Here is a 12,366-nt window from a genome sequence, read left to right on the forward strand (position 1 = left end):
AGGATAACTAGTCACGGTACACGGAGCCATCCGGTATGAATTCGGGTCACGGCTGTCACCGAGGGAACTGACAGCACAACAGTATGTAACCGGTCGGCATCGCCTATATAATACAGCAAGGGTCTGGCGCAGTTGTTAGATCGGTTGCTGCTGCAACAATGGCAGGTTATCAAGATTTAAATGAGTTCGAACGTGGTGTTCTAGTCGGCGCACGAGCGATGGGACACATACGCGAGGTACCGATGAAGTGGGGATTTTCTCGTACGACCCTTTAAAAAGTTGGCAGTGAATATTAGGAATCTGGTAAAACAAAATCTAAAACATCACTGCGGCCGGAAAAAGATCCTGCAAGTACGGGACCAACGACAATTGAAGAGAATCGTTCAACGTGACAGCAGAAGTTGAACCCTTCCGCAGATTTCCATGCTGGGCCATCACAAAGTATCAGCGTGCGAACTATTCTACGAAACATCATGGATATGGGCTTTTGGAGCCGAAGGCCCACACTTGTACCCTTGATAATTGCACGACACAAAGCTTTACGCCTCCCGTGCGCCTGTCAACACCGACATTGGACTGTTGATGACTGGAAACATGGTGCCAGATTGGAGCAGTCACGTTTCAAATTGTATCGAGCGGATGGACGTTTACGGGTATGGAGACCACCTCATGAATTCACGATGTCAGCAGGGGACTGTTCAAGCTGATTTTTTTGTAAAGGCTCTGTAATGGTGTGGGGCGTGTGCAGTTAGTAACACGGGACCCTGATAAGTCTAGGTACGACTCTGACAGGTGACACGTGCGTAAGCATCGTGTCTGGTCACCTGCATCCATTAATGTCCATTGTGCATTCCGACGGACTCGTGCATTTCCAGCATGACAATTCAACACACCCCCACAGTACCATAATTGCTACAGAGTGGCTTCAGGAACACTAGTCTGAGTTTAAGCTCTTCCGTTGGCCACCAAACTGCCCAGGCATGAACATTATGGAGCGTATCTGAGATGCCTTAAAACGTGCTGTTCAGAATAATCTCCACCCGTCGTAGTCTTCTGATTTATGGACAATCCTGCATGATACATGGTGTCAGTACTATTTCAGACATGAGTCGAGTCTATGCCACGTCGTGTTGCGGCTCTTCTGCGTGCTCGCAGGGACCCTACACATTAGTCAAGTGTACCAGTTTCTTCGGCTCTTAATTGTATATACCGTACCAGGTTGACTGCCGGTTGTGCCTTTCGATGGAGAAAACGTAAGACATACAGATTCCGCATTTATTTAGGCGAACGTGTATAAGTGTATTTTCATTGTGTGGCCCTGTTTTCACTCTCTGGCTGGATGCCCACTTATGAAGCTAGTGCTCTTGTGCAATAAGGAGCCCCGCGTGCCACAGAAGCGGCTTGATAACGACGTTGCGACGGCAAGTCTTACAGCTGTAGTTATCGCACCATTTATTCTTTGCATTATATTGTGGGTGTCAATTTTCTATTTCCTGTTCATTTGGTTTTGGTTTCACGACAACACAGCCAATCATAGTTTATGCACACTAGAAACAACTGTCAATCTCCAGTCTATATAAATTTAAATCCATTTATAGCAAAACAGGTATAATTGTTATGGAACTGGTACGAATATGCAAAGCATATCTATGTACAAAATTGTCAGTTGCAAGGAACGTGTGTAATTTTCAAAGAAAAACATTGTACAAGTGTAGTAAACGTTGTCAGATTTGTTTCGTGATGTGTTGTGTTATTGGGGTCCTTCTCCAACGCAGTTTCTAAATTGTGCTGTGTCCCTTTCGGACTGGCTGCTTCAGTGTGGTCTCGTGTTGCTAGTCTTTCTCTAGGCCGAAACGTCGGTTCGCAAAAGTACACACACAGTGGAGGGGGGGGGGGGGGCTTTTGTACTACATGGCATACAGCTGATTTGACACTAAATCTCTCTCTTCGCGACATCATATTATACGGTTCATGCCTGCTTCTTATCCCAAAGTGCAAAGAGAATTGTCGAGTAGGCCCAAGCCATGAATGTGTTTTTTAAATCGATTTGGATTTAGTTTGTGCAGTGGATGTATAAAATCCTCGTGACACCGGTGCCTAAAGTACCAATGCGTTGACGGCATTACAGGGTATATCGCTGCGTTCAGAATGAGATTTTCACTCTGCAGCGGAGTGTGCGCTTATATGAAACTTCCTGGCAGATTAAAACTGTGTGCCGGACCGAGACTCGAACTCGGGACCTTTGCCTTACGCGGGCAAGTGCTCTACCAACTGAGCTACCCGAGCACTGTGTGGCAAAGCTGCCGAGTTAGTCTCGGTCCGGCACACAGCGTTAATCTGCCAGGAAGTTTCATATCGCTGTGTTGTTTCCCTTTCTACTCGATTCAAAAATGGTTCAAATGCTCTGAGCACTATGTGACTTAACATCTGTGGTCATCAGTCCCCTAGAACTTACAACTACTAAAACCTAACTAACCTAAGGACATCACACAGATCCATGCCCGAGGCAGGATTCGAACCTGCGACGGTAGCAGTCGCGCGGTTCCGGACTGAGCGCCTAGAACCGCAAGACCACCGCGGCCGGCTAGATTCATCCAGTCCATTGTTCGTCCCACCGCATTCGAATTCGTTTGCGGTACCCTTGAATGACACGTTGCTGAAACTGCGACTTGGATCATTTTTTGTAGCCTACTGATTTCCTGCATAATTTTATAAACGACTGGGCCGTTTTATCGCTGTGAAAGAATTGCTTTTAAAGGATCATAACTGCTGCTCGGCAGTAGAGTACCGCTGGCCCTTAACTCATCCTAACATTGTACGGAGCAAATGCACGAGAAAGGTTGTACGTTCGTCGGATTGTTAGAAACGAAATTTTGGCATGTGAACTAGTCAGCGGGCTAGGTTCAGCTGTCGGCCATTAACGTGGTTGCAGAATCCACGGCTGCTGCGTATCAATATAACATGCATGGTAATATAGTAACGTGAAGGGCTCGAGGATGAGTGTCGGGAAAGATCGACGAGAATTGGGAATTTTATGTTAGTAGTTGATTTTCATGCACTTTGTAACAGCGACATTGTCTTGCGTAGTATTCATTTCGCACGGAACGACCAGATAAGTGTCCGGAGATAAGGGTCTTATTACGTTATATTTATGTAATTGATACGTTTTCTTCATATTACACGGTATCTAAAGTCGTTTGAGTTGGAAATTTCATTTGATAAATGGATGGAGCCCGCAGCTGATAATGGTAAGGGTTAAAACCCAAGAATGTTAAGTAGCAGCACGCCTTCAAACACACTGCCTTCATATACATCATGTGCACTCGAATAGGAGACATTGCCACTCGCTATACACTTAGTTTGAATAAATCCTGTTGGCTCAAATCTGAGGTTGAGAAATCACGGTCGGTATCTGCGTTGAAGCAAAAGGTTGTCATCCTCACCAGGATATTTGGCAAAATTGTGTGAAAGAATAACTACAAACTACAGGTCATGCACAGAATTTTCTGGTGGAGCATTTGAAATAAGTTTTATAAACTACTTAAAATTGCCTCTTCATTTAGTAATGCTGGAGCCGTCAGGATTTCTTCCGCTTGTTGAACTCATCTTGGTTGCAATTACAACTGTCGGCGAACCAAATTTCCTTCATTTGGGATTTGAGATGTCTGCAAACTGGAGAGAAATCGAACAAGGACATTGAGGTAGACAGCTCGTTATTTTGCTTGGAGCAGATGTCAGATCCCGTGACTACTTGCAACACTCGATCATTCAGCGTTATTTTCGATTAGTTGAGCGGTCGATCTGTAAGGAATTAAACTAACCTCTCTCTCTCTCTCTCTCTCTCTCTCTCTCTCTCTCTCTCTCTGCGCCAGAGAGAGAGAGAGAGAGAGAGAGAGAGAGAGAGTACCGTATATCGCTGAAGGATTAAAAACATTGCTACGGTTCTAAGTTTCTTTTGAAATGACATGCTCTGTCAATATAGATTATGAGTAACATAAGTTTGTCTGTGTAATTTCGTTTTGGCTGGAAGCCTGCTTGTTCAACCGGAATTGCTTCAAGTAATCCAATACTGATTTTATTATGGATAAGCTGCTTGTAACGAGTACGCCATGGATAGCAGGGCTACTGGTCTGTAGCTGTCAGGGCTATCAGCTGGTGTGCGGGGTTTTAATGGGGCGATTGTCTTACATCGTGTACAGCTAGTTAGTGTCCTTAGCAGAAAGATACATGTCCTGGGTAACGCTAAATGAACTAGCGAATAGTGGCGGTTAGGTAATCTTCAGATCTCCTGGCCTTCATGTGGAGATGTAAGTGGAGATCAGTGCAGTTTTGGAAGGATTAAACTTCGTCGTATATAGCAATCCGCGGATAAAACCTGTGGTCTTAAGTAATAGTGTCTGGTGAGTCATCACTGTGCGACATGGACTTTTCCCCTGGCTGACAAATTTTCTGCAAACCTCGTTTGACCTTTTTCAGGAGTATAGTGTTTTTGAAAGGTTTTGTACACACTAACCTATCAATGCTGGTACAAACAGGTATTGGGGGTTGTGTGTGTGGACGTTTTCGAATCCTTGTCACCATAAATGAATGCACTTACCAGCTGATTAAGAACGACACACAAAAGAAGCGGGGCTGGGGCAGTTCATGTGTCGGTGACACATACGCGTCTTGCAGAGAAAATTGTCGCTAAAACGTTAGCGGTAATGTTATATACAGGGTTTCTCATAAGTACGAGGGCCGTTCAGAAAGTAACCTCCGGTTGATTTAAAAAAACACACCAAGTTAAATAAAAATATTTTAATATATAAATCTTACAACTACATCTTTCCACTATTTTTCTACATAGTCTCCATAGCGATTGAGGCACTTATCGTATCTCTTCACAAGCTTTGAAATTCCTTCTGCATAAAAATCACCCGCTTGTGCCTGGAGCCAGCCTGTGACCGCATCTTTGAGCTCTTCGTCGTCATCAAACCGCTGTGACCCGAGCCATTTCTTCAAATGCATGAAGAGGTGATAATCACTTGGCGCCAGGTCTGGGCTGTAAGGTGGAGGGTTGATAACGTCCCACTTGAAGGACTCAAGAAGGGCCGTTGTTCTGCGAGCAGAGTGAGGACGGGCGTTATCGTGCAAAAAAACGGTACCGGAAGTCAGCATACCACGGCGTTTGTTCTGTATAGCCCGTAGTAACCTTTTTATTGTTTCACAGTACACGTCTTGATTAATGGTAGTACCACGTTCCATGAATTCAACCAACAACACCCCTTTGGCCTCCCAAAACACCGTTGCCATCAGTTTTCTGGCAGAAAAATCTTGCGAGGCTTTTCTTGGTTTGGTAGGCGAATTTGAATGTGCCCACATCTTTGATTGTTCTTTTGTCTCAGGGTTCACATACTTAATCCAGGTTTCGTCACCGGTCACGATTCTGTTTAACAATGGTTCTCCTTCGTCCTCATAACGTGACAGAAAGTCTAATGCAGAGGCCATTCTTTGAGTTTTGTGGTGGTCGGTAAGAATTTTGGGCACCCATCGTGCACAGAACTTACGGTAACCCAATCTTGCTGTCACTATCTCGTACAAGAGAGTCTTAGAAATCTGTGGAAAACCAGTAGACAACTCCGACATTGAGAAACGTCGATTTTCACGAACTTTTGCATCAACTGTCTGAACGAGTTCGTCAGTCACCAATGATGGTCTATCACTCTTGGTCCGTACACGGCACAAAGCTCACGATGAATAGCTGCTGCAGAATATCCTTTGGCTGTAAAAAACCTTATGACAGCACGCACTTCACATTTGGCGGGGTTTTCTATTGCAGCACACATTTCAAACTGCCACAAAAACTAAACTAGCGCAGGTACGACGTTCACTCGACCATGGCTTGATGCCGACTGACCTGTTGAGTGCGTGAACGCACAGATGGCGTCGCTACTCCCCCCACATCCCGCACTGTGACCAATCGGAGGTTACTTTCTGAACCGCCCTCGTAGTTTAGGGATTTTAGACGTTGCGACAAATGTGAGAGGTGCAAAAAACTGACACGTGAGTGGATAAAACATTTCTCAAGATTAGGTTCGTAAAGGCTCCCGTATGCGATTGAACTCAATCGTCAAATATGCTGTTTGCCAGCCTCAAGATGGTCAAGCCCACAAACAGACCAACCAAGTTACTATGTTTAACCTCACTCTTGTCTGGTCTTTCCGCAAGTGTGCTATAGAGCCCTAAAAAACCAAAATGCGACATGTCTCGCTTATAATTATAGAAATTGCTGAGGAAGTCGTTACAAATAAGCAAGCAGGAATAGTAGCATTGATTGTGGATTCCAGGGCACAATGACACCTTCAACAATTAGCTCAGCGCAACAAGATTCGACCGAGATATCAAAAGGAGTAAGATATGGCAAATTTCCAAACACCTGTTCCGATAAGATTTAAGGAATATCCATTACGTAGTTATGAAGTAGAGGAACGTGAATCCCCTGCTGTTCTCGTATACCAGATACAAGACAACACAAATCCTCTATCAGCGCATTGCTTAACGCAGAGATTCCTCTTGGAACGTTGCCAGCAGTGTTGTCAGCCCAAAAGAGTGCACACGTATTAAATGCGATGCTCAACTTCTTAATAAGTATGACATATCTAGACATCGTATACGCGTGTGAAATTTTGCGAACTTATTTGTTGTGGTGTAATCACTTAATGCCAACGGCCTTGTCGCACTGGTAAAGCCAGTTCCCGTTAGATCGCCGAAGTTGAGCGCTTTCCGGCTGGATGGGTCGCGTCCAAGTCGGCCGAGCGCTGTTGGCAAGTGGAGTGCACTCAGCCCGTGAGGCCAGGAGCTACTTCATTGAGAAGTAGCGGTATCGGTCACGAAATCTGACAACGCCGGGAGAGCGGTGTGCTAACCCCATGTCCCTACTTATCCGCATCCTGTGACGCCTGAGGGCTGAGGATGACACGGCGGCCGGTTGGTACCGCCCGGCATTAAAGGCCCGTTCGGTGTTTGTTTTATAATCACTTCGAGTACTTTATAGAGGTGTCAGTTCTTCATATCCCAGTTTGTTTTGTAAATACCATTTCACGAAAAATGTAATAGAATAAGCATTAAGAAATATATCCAGAATGAGATTTTCACTCTGCAGCGGAGTGTGCGCTGATATGGAACTTCCTGGCAGATTAAAACTGTGCCCGACCGAGACTCGAACTCGGGACCTTTGGCTTTCGCGGGCAAGTGATCTACCATCTGAGCTACCGAAGCAAGACTCACGCCCGGTACTCACAGCTTTTCTTCTGCCAGTATCTCGTCTCCTACCTTCCAAACTTTACAGAAGTTCTCCTGCGAAGCTGAGTGTACCGGGCGTGAGTCGTGCTTCGGTAGCTCAGATGCCCGCGAAAGACCAAGGTCCCGAGTTCGAGTCTCGGTCGGGCGCACAGTTTTAATCTGCCAGGAAGTTTCATTAAGAAATATACTTCGCAAATGTGGTGGATGGCTGTATGGCGATGGCAAAGTGCCGAGTCACATTTGAAGCAGATACTAGTGGACGCGAAATATTTTGATACTAGTGGGAATTATTACCGATGCATACGAAGCATTTCTTACATTGAATTTGTCACTGTGTACAAACAAGACAAAGAAAATAAGATACCAGTCCAGGGACTGGTTGAAATTGAGAAATAGACCCATGAAAATCTGCTAAAGGAGATATTGAAACCTGATAACGGCTTTCTTCGGATGGACACGTGAACTTCAGTTATTTCGCCCTCACACTGAAAGACACATCAAGCGAAAATTTCTATCCTACTTAGACTTCTAATGAAAAGTCATTTAAATGCAATATATATCGTACGTGGAGGAACCGGAGAGTTACTGTACTGCATTCAGACTTAGAGAATGTAGGTTTCCTTTTTAGACTCGCCCTGCTTAATATATGGCTGAGAAGAACGCGCACGTGCATATTGGTAATTGTCAGTGTTTGGTTTTTCCCCCTTGATCGTATTTTCCATAGTGAGATAAATTGTAGTAAAACTTCGCTGAACATGCGCGGCGCAAGAACGCAATAGACGTGCGCCAAACCGTCAGATCTTCCGTCATTCAAAATATCTATTGAAAAACGTTAGACGTGTGATAGACGAGCCAAAACAGCGACGTACACGGTTAAATACACTGGTCAAAACAATTGGGATCAGCTGAGATATCTGTTCTGAAGTATTGGCATCGCAGAATGAACTAAAATGGTTCGACATCTTTCTGTCGGTTCTACGGAGTGGAGGCAACAACATTACGGTCACCGTGGTAGTGGTAATAACGGAAAGTTGCTGCAGAGGGAGTTCATGTGGACTCGTTCTCTCTACCAAACGAATTACACAAGCAGTTGGGTTCAGATAGTGCAGTGAGCAGGTAGTGCAATGCAACGACGTCACTCACACGAAGCTACGGCATGGAAAGCCATAGGACGGTTAGAAGCGGGACACACAGAGGGAGGTGGCTGCACCTATTTGAGTGTCCCAAAGAGTAATTTCCAGGACCTGCACGCGATTTCAGGCAGCAGGAACCGTTAAGAGGTAGGACGTCAAACGGCCGACTTGGAGCAGGAGTGTCACCACAGGACATTTTAATTTCCACTGTCTATACTTTTACAAATTCATAAAACTTTAACAGCATGACCAGGAAGGATTGAGTGCTCACTCTCATCGCAGTGGAAGTTCCAAAACGTAGCAAAATACCTTTTTGTTACATGTCAAATTTCATGATTTTTCACTTATTACTGGCTGCATTTACTGCTATTGGTAGTTTTCTTCCTAAGTAAGAGATTCTTCGATGAATTTTTCATAGCGTACGAACAGTAGTTACAGGTGTATGAAACTCTAGAATTTTCCACATCTATTAAACTGTGGAAAAATTGAAATAATTAACTATAAAACTTGAATTTTTTCTGAACATGAAGTTTAAAATATAACAATTCATTCATTTTTCATAAATTAAATATCTTTGAGTTTCATACACGTGTGATTATGGTTTGTATGCTGTGCAAAAGTTATCGAAGAATCCCTCTTAGGAAGAAAAGTGTACCTATAGCAACAAATGCAGCCAGTAGTAAGTAAAAAATGACAATTTCACACGTAAAAAAAATGATTTGTTAAGTTTTAGAGCTTCCATTGCTATGAGTATGAATCCTGAATCCTTCCTGGTCATGCTGTTAAAGTTTCATGAATCTATTTGTAAAAGTATAGACAGTGGAAATTAAAATGTCCTGTGGTGCCTCTCCTGCTCAACGTCAGCCCGTTTGACGTCCTGCCCCCCCCCCCCCCCCCCCCTTTAAAAGAAGCAAAGGCCAATGTCGTCCACGGGAACGTCAGCAAGAGTTGACCGGTTAACAACCCGTCCAGACAGGACGCTGAATGCAACTCCGCTGCAACGCACCCTCCAGGCAGCAACAGGACGCGCAGTATCAACACACAGTCCGAAATGGCTTTCGGGAATGTGGCCTCTACGCACGGAGGCCTATGGTGTGTGTCCCATTTAAACCACGACACCGCTTATCCCGCAGAAACTGGCCGGAGGAACATCAGGATTGGAGTCGTAACGCATGGCGCCAGGTGCTGTTCACAGATGGGTCAAGATTTTCTGTTCAGCAAGACAATCGTCGTTCCCTCAACTGGAGAGAATGGAACTCGGAACAATCCTGCCTGTGTGCGGGAAACATCACCGTATCATTGTGCAGTGTTTTCACTGCGGAGCTGGTTGCTCTTTATCGTGCACTCGCTCACCTTTCCTCCTGCCCTGGGGAGTCATTTGTCATATGCAGTGACTCCCTGAGTGGATTGCATGCACTGGACCCGTGTTTTTCTCGGGACCCTTTGGTGCGCGATATTCAAGATGCTGTTTCTGCTCTCGTCGAGTGTGGTCGTTCAGCGACGTTTGTGTGGTCCCCGGGCCACATCGGCATTCCAGGAAACGAACGTGTCGATCGGTTGGTCAAGCAGGCCACCCCTGGAGCTTGGTCTCGTGGAAAGAGACCTCCGGCCAGCCCTACATCGCAAGGTCCGCGATATCTGGAGCTCTGAATGGTCTGTTCTGAACACGCCAAATAAGCTCCGCACGGTGAAGTCGTCCATGGACGTACGGAACTCACCCTTGAGGGGCACGCGTAGAGACTCGGTTGTTCTCTGCCGTCTCCGAATTAGACACACGCGGTTGACCCACAGCTATCTCCTTCGTCTTGAGAACCCACCCAAGTGTCGCTGTGATGCAGGGCTGACAGTGGTCCATCTTCTGGTGGACTGCCCCCTTTTAGCCCCTTTGCGGCAGTAATTAAATTTACCAGCCGCACTTCCTTCAATTCTAGAGGACGATGCCTCTATAGCTGACTTAAGTTTTATCCGTGCAGCTGGGTTTTATCACTCGCTCTAGTGTGGACGCTCTCGTATGATTTCTCAGGCTACACCCACTCCAGCAACTTTTAATTGTGACATGGATCCCAAAATAGTGTCTTTTATGGTAACAAGTTGTGTTGGTACCTCTATCAACACTTTCCAGCTGGAGGTTCTTCGTTTGTAATTGAGTGGTTGACCTTCTAACCTGATCCATCAACCACTGTCTAATCTTTTACTCTAGTCAACTATTTTCTCTGCTCCTTTTAAGTGTCCTCTATTTTGTGTTACTGCGGTGTTCATTTTAGCTCTGTACCCCTAGGTGTTCCATCCCTCCAGAGGTTACGCTTCTACTGTATAGGCCTTTTACAAGTGTCTGTTTGGAACAGGGGACTGATGACCTCGGTGTTTAGCCCCCATCAAACCCCAAAATCAACCAACCATATCATTGTGGTGGACAAATAGTGTGCAGGAGTCAGTATTGGCGGACTTACGGACCTCCATGCTGTTCAGAAAGGCGGTTTGACTGCTCAGAGGTATAGAGGCGAGATTGTTCTACCTTCTGTGCACTACGCAGGTGCCATAGGAGATGGGTTCCTTCTGGTGGGCGATAACGCTCGTGCCCACAGAGCTGCACTGGTGGACAGCATGCTTGAAGCTGAGGGAATTGAACGAATGGAGTGGCCAGCTTGTTCACCCGATCGAGCTTGTGTGGGATGCACTCGGCAGATGCATTGCAGCCAGACCAGCACCTTCCACAACGGTTGCAGAGCTGGATATTGCACTCCTGGAAGAATACCCAAATATCCCTCAACGCCTCATTGATAACCTCATACTGTCCATGCCCCGCAGGTTTGCAATTGTACTGGCCGTCTGAGGTGATCAAACACCATACACGACAACGGTAGTGACTGTTTTACTATTATGGTAGCCCATGGTGCCTCGCTCTACGTAAACGCCACGTAAACCTCAAGTAAAGACTTAAGACGGCAAAATATTGTACGGATCACACACACACACACACACACACACACACACACACACACTAAATTGTAACATATATCTGAATTAATAAAGCTACCAAGTATCTATTGCATATATCATCTCACGTGATCCCCTAATTGTTTTGAGCAGTGTGTTTGACAGACTTCGTAATAAAAGCACTGTGCCATAGTTGCAGAGCTCACTACTATGTGAGAGGGGTGTGATAAAATGTAGAAAAGTCATCCACAGCGTAAATCAGAATTATGAAAGATAAGTAGACCACTCACTGGCGTTAGTGTAGCATCCAAACACTAAAGCTGCTATTTGCAGGGCACTAAAAAGGTTGTCCGACAAAACGTACAGGTTGGTCCCAGCAGAGGTTAATGTCCTCCCTTGTGTGTGTGTGTGTGTGTGTGTGTGTGTGTGTGTGTGTGTGTGTGTGTGTGTGTGTGTGGGGGGGGGGGGGGGGGGTCGGGGGGGGGGTAAGGGGCGTGTCGGGGGGGGGGGGGGTGGTGTGTGTGTGTGTGTGTGTGTGTGTGTGTGTGTGTGTGTGTGTGTGTGTGTGTGTGTGTGTGTGTGTGTGGAACTTAATTTAGGTTAAGTAGTGTGTAAGCTTAGGGACTGATGACCTTAGCAGTTAAGTCCCATAAGATTTCACACACATTTGAACATTTGTTGAACAAAACGTTGCATACACGGTGACTCGAAAAAAGCAAACCATGTCCATGGGAGCGCTTCTTATTCCGGAGTTCATGCTTCCGGTAATACTAAACAAGAACAGGCTGATAAAAGAATCCCACTGTGTGCTTTTTCGTAAGTATGATGGAACTATCTTCAGCTGAGCAGGGTCCGCAGCTCGTGGTCGTGTGGTAGCGTTCTCGCTTCCCACGCCCGGGTTCCCGGGTTCGATTCCCGGCGGGGTCAGGGATTTTCTCTGCCTCGTGATGACAGGGTGTTCTGTGCTGTCCTTAGGTTAGTTAGGTTTAAGTAGTTCTAAGTTCTAGGGGACTGA

At 45.7% G+C, this 12,366-nt stretch overlaps 1 protein-coding gene and 1 non-coding gene across 3 annotated transcripts in view; one reads left to right on the forward strand and one right to left on the reverse strand.

Moving 5' to 3' along the window:
* The window catches only part of LOC124554161 (probable citrate synthase 2, mitochondrial), a 236,619-nt gene that overhangs the window by 99,850 nt on the left and 124,403 nt on the right, over nucleotides 1-12,366 (forward strand). The window lies entirely within an intron of this gene.
* Nucleotides 2,213-2,287, reverse strand: Trnat-cgu. Its single transcript has one exon. It is a non-coding gene; the product is annotated as a tRNA-Thr (tRNA).

The sequence above is a fragment of the Schistocerca americana genome, chromosome 11 (assembly GCF_021461395.2).
Source record: "Schistocerca americana isolate TAMUIC-IGC-003095 chromosome 11, iqSchAmer2.1, whole genome shotgun sequence".
Lineage (NCBI taxonomy): Eukaryota > Metazoa > Arthropoda > Insecta > Orthoptera > Acrididae > Schistocerca > Schistocerca americana.